The sequence below is a fragment of the Balaenoptera borealis genome, assembly GCF_965194805.1.
Source record: "Balaenoptera borealis genome assembly, chromosome: 11".
Lineage (NCBI taxonomy): Eukaryota > Metazoa > Chordata > Mammalia > Artiodactyla > Balaenopteridae > Balaenoptera > Balaenoptera borealis.
The window spans coordinates 107,506,889-107,511,968 of record NC_138868.1 but is presented as its reverse complement, the minus strand read 5'-3'; the positions used below and the strand labels follow the sequence as shown (position 1 = coordinate 107,511,968).

Sequence of the window (5,080 nt, the reverse complement as noted above, 5' to 3'; positions counted from 1 at the left end):
CCTGCATCCAGGAGACTGGGAGCGCCCACCCTGAACCACAGGTTGAAAGGATGTCACCGACAGACTCACTGTCTCTGTTATTTCAGACAGCAGGCTGTTCCTACCACTACCGCCTCTCCACGGGGTCCCAGCCTTCCCCCCCCGCCCCCCCACCACCGGCGATAATCGGCTCCACCCTCACCTCATCCTCACCTCATCCGGGAAAGCTCAGAGGAGCTCCACCTTGCTTTACCCTCCCCGCCCTTCAGTCAATTCCCTCTCCCAGCTTTTATCCTTGTCACCCATCTTCCCAAATACGTGACACTTAATTACGATGTGTCAAGCTGTGTTAGTGACTCATGAGTATGTTTATGTATCTCAGCCCTTCAAGCTTCTGTGTACTGACTGTATTACTCCCCACCCCGCCGTAACATAGTAGAAACAGTGCTGGGCTTGGACTTGAATGCCCTGGGAATAAAAACTGGGATAATAATACTTATATTATTATTATGTAGGGATTTGCTAAAATTAAATGAGATGATATATACTTAACACATCAGAGGAGCTTGGTAAATAATAGTTGAATCTGAATCCTGGAATGTAAACTCTATAGGAATTCTCTCTCTCTCTCTCTCTCTCTCTATTTCCCCCAATGCCTAGTCTCTCTGAGGATAGAGACACTTAATAAATACCAGCTGGCATACCTTGATTTTTATCTTATTTATTTATTTATTTATGGCCAAGCCACGCAGCCTGTGGGATTCCAGTTCCCCAAGCAGGGATCGAACCCAGGCCCTTGGCAGTGAAATCGTGGAGTCCTAACCACTGGACCACCAGGGAATTCCCATACCTTGATTTTTAGGATACCTTTTTGGATCAGTCATCCTCTGCAAATGGGTGATTTGGGGCATCAACAAGTTACAATGACAATGAGTTAACACCGTTTGATAATTAAGCATCTGTATGCAATGGTCCCCATAGTTCGGGAAGGGGAGAGTCAACTACTTTCGGTGGCATATTCAGGACCAAGGCAGGCAAAACTGCAATAGGCACATTGTGATGCGCTTACTTGTCGCGACAAAGGATCTTTCTCCAGCTACTTCCTCCTACTCTTCTGATGCATTCTTACTTTCAGCTGACACTCAGCTAATTAATTCCTAGGGAGGTGTTAGATAAGGCATGACTGATAAGGCATTAGTTGATAAAGGCTTGAGAGCCCAGCCTGACTTGTTTTGCTAGACCTCCTATCACACCTGCAAAGTGGCTTCTAAAACACTGAAAACCCTTTGCAGTCTCAAAGGAAACATTTTACTTGGGGTCATAGCGGAGGGAGGGGCAGTGAGAGATGCTGATCATCCCTAAGGCCTGCCATGTTGTGGCGGCCCAGATGCGGAGGGAGGCTTTCTCCGCCAGGAATGGTAGGTGAGACCTTGCCTCCTAACCGGTCCCTTCTGGCCCCTCCGGGCATCCCTTACTTGCTGCCAGGAGGCCAAATCACACTGACTCACTTCACTGGGCTTCTCTCTGCCTCGCAATCACCTCACTTCTCAGCAGCTTCCGGAAGGGTTACTTTCAGAAATCTGACCATTCCAGACAAGCCCCGCCCACTGCTCTTACTCCTGGAGTCCCAGCCGGGGACACCTTTTCTGAAAGGCTGCCTGGTCTTGCACATGGTTCTCATTCTCTTAGCAGAGTCCCTGCATGACCCTGGGGTGAGATGCCTTCGGCACCTTATTCGCATCACACTAATCCAAGGTCTGCAAAGTTGCTGGATGGGTAGATATCCACACGCACCTCATTTTTCGATTACGTTGGCTCACTTAAACATTGCTTTCTTTGGTCCTCACTAGAACCATATGAGAATTTGGAATCTTTGATTCTTAATCCATAGCTTTCCTTCCACACCGTGCTGTCCTGAGCTCTCAAGCCCAGGCATTCACGCACAATGGATACATTCAGCTAAAGAAGTAAAAACAACCAAAAAACAAACAAACAAAAAAGCTAACGTTTTAAAAAAAGGTTCTCTGTGTCTTAAAATATCTTTCAAGGAGACAAAACATGGGATTTTCACCCAAGGTATTCAATAAACCAATAGCAGTAGCTTGGTAAATAATGGTTACTCGGCCAGTCTAGGTGTTTTCTCCCACCCTACTTCTCTGTGTCAGTAACTGGTGATACCTAGCCACATGGACGTTGTTGTTGGGTGAGTGGAAGAACCTACCTACAAGGTGAATAACCTCTTTACAAGGCTGTCTCGGAAAAGCTTTTCTGAATTGTTGGGCAAGTTCTGTTAGTAGATATGCATCCAGCCTCACCAAACCTGCTTTGCTTCAGGTACTGATGCCTTCTATCCATGGGCCCAACTCTACTCCATCCCGAAGCCAATGCAGACCAAGTCAGGCAGGAGAGAAGCTGCCTCATCTATAGATCTTTCTGTCCTACCCCTTTATCAGAAGTGAAGCCCTGGGCAACCATGTACGCTCAAAGCTGCGGTCATCCTTTCTCCTTTATTCTTGCCTACGATGACTATTTTCTTTGCTTTCCGCATAGGTATTTCAGTTCTCCTTCTCGGGTGGCACTTGTTGTGAAGCCCTGTCCCTTAGTTGGACCCCAGTCACAGTCTCTCTTGCTAGAAACTTTTGGGGAGCTGGACCCTCCTCTCATCATCCCCAGCTGCTTGCTGGGGTCCTGATCCAACCATTCAGATCACCTGGAGTCACTGCTGCCTTCCCGATGTCAGCCATCTATCCCCACTGTCTCCACAGCCTGCCCCACTCTATGTCTGGAATGATGCCTGATTCAGCCTTCTGTTTTCCATGTAGCCCTGGTCCCTAATTTAGACTGTGGGCTCTTCTTACAGGTCAGGGTACTGCTGAGTTGGTTTCTGTTGTCTGTCTTACGAATGTCCCTTTAAATCAAACTGATGACAAGTCACAACCTGCAGTTTCTTGAGCGTATGAACAAAATGGTAGGGCACATTTGAAGGGAGTTGCTCAAATTCCACTTCCATCCCCACCCCACATTCTTGGCTTTTTATTCTGACATTAATTCCCACCTTGGGCACTGCCCAGATCTGGCAGTCTTCCTAACTTTTTCCATCCTGCTTGGACCAGCTCTCCTCCCCAGTTTCCAGCCAGCTCACGCTTCTGCCTGGTATTTCCATGGTCTACGGGGAGAGGTCCATGTTCTGCCTCCTAGTGCCTCAGAACTCCTCATTCTTTCTCCTGGCCAGCCCTTTCCCGTCTCAGTCCTGTCTTCCCTCTCTCCACTCGAACTACGGTTGAGACTTAACTTTATGCATTAAAGAGCTAGGAGGGGGAAGAGGACACCTTTAGTCTTGGCCTCATCTTTTCCCAGTTTCCTCCCTCTTCCTCACAGCCAAGGCCATTGTTGACTATTTTAAAAACTGTAGCAAGCACGCAACCATTTATTCTGTTGTGTGTGTATTTTTAAAAATCAGTTTTAAAGTCAGTTATTTACTTGTGATGCTTTAAATTTTGGGTTTTGGATGAGAAAAACGTAATCACCGTATGTGTATGTGGCAGAGACAGTGCTCACTTAGTATACCCCATATACTCCCCCAATTGCCCAGCCTCCCTTGCAGGTAGGTGAGGGCTATGCGCAAGCTCTGACAGGTCAACTAGAAATGGAAATGTCTTCTCTACCTCTCCTTTCCCCTGCGTTGACCTTGAGACCTGCAAGCTGAGACGGATCCCTGGGCCACACCTGATGGACAGACGTCCCCACTGACCCACACTGGATTTTACATGCATAAGATATCCACCTCTGGTGTGTTAAGGCACTGAGATTTTAGGGCTTTGTTTGTCATCACAGCATAACTTGACATCGCTCTGACCTATGCAAGTGTGGAGGTTTATTCCTGCCACCACCTAAGAATTGCCTTTATTTTTCTGCCGAGCAGCATGTGGGATCTTAGTTCCCCAACCAGGGACCGAATCCATGTCCCCTGCATTGGAAGCGTGGAGTCTTAACCACTGGACCACCAGGGAAGTCCCAAGAATTGCTTTTTAAACAACTTAAAATGTATATAAATCATATGTGTTGATCATGGAAAATTAGAAAATACAAATAAACAGAATAGAAGAAAATAAAAATCATCTATAATCCTACTAGCCAGAGATAAATACTGGCAACATTCTGGTGTCCGTAGTTCCTGTTTTTTCTAAGTCTGTATAAATATATATTTATTTATTATTCTGGAATCTACTTTTTTTTTTTTTGACAATGGTATGGATCTCATTTATTTAAAACACTATTTCTCACCTTTCTCAAATTGAAGACTGTGAAAAATAAAAGCAGTGCCTTACTGAGCTGTCGTTAACCTGGGAGCAGTGCCGGGCGCGTCCGCACTCCCGCCCCCTGTGTCCTCAGCTCCTCCTGGCAGCGCCCAGCCCGCCCCCCTCACTTTACAAAACAGTCCTGAAGCCGAATCCCATAAAGCTATTGTTCACGACATTTACATTAGAATAAGAGAGCTGGGTGTGGGAAAGCCAGGTGTGCTGTTCCCTTTAAGTAAAGTTTGCTCCACAGTTGGGCCATCTTCGCTTCCTCAAGGCGAAACAGCAGATGAACCCAAAGGGGCACAAGACGACGGCCAGGAAGATGCCCAGGAAGGTGAAGGAGTCCTCCGGAGCCCCGACCCTGCAGACAGGGCAGCCTCCAACGACAACGATGGAACCGGCACGGTGCCGGCTGACGTTTCCACTGTGGATGTTGCAGACCCTGGGGTGGTGGTGGGGTAACCCTGTGACGAGGTCGGGGGAGGGCGCCGTAGCCGTGCGGGCCGCACGCGAAGTCGCCGTGGCCGGCCTCCGGGTGGTAGGCGGGCGGCCGCTCCTGCAGTCGGGGCCTGTGGTCCAGGGCGGGCGGCTCCCGCTCGCGCTCGGACTCGGCTCCGGCTCGGACTCGCGGGGACGCCCAGACGCCCGGCGGCGGGGCCGGGCCCCCTGGAGTAGGGCGCCGCGGGCTTCCCCCCCGCGCCTCCCCACGCCTGGAATCTACTTTTTCACTTGACAAAATATCCTGCAGATTTCCCCAAAGCAATACATGTGATTCTAGAACACACTGTGTAATCATTGGG

At 48.7% G+C, this 5,080-nt stretch overlaps 1 pseudogene across 1 annotated transcript; it reads right to left on the bottom strand.

Moving 5' to 3' along the window:
- Positions 1-219: 219 nt before the first annotated feature.
- LOC309606658 (membrane protein BRI3 pseudogene) lies at positions 220-5,076 on the bottom strand (annotated as a pseudogene). The gene has a single exon. The product of its transcript is annotated as a membrane protein BRI3 pseudogene (transcript).
- Positions 5,077-5,080: the final 4 nt, after the last annotated feature.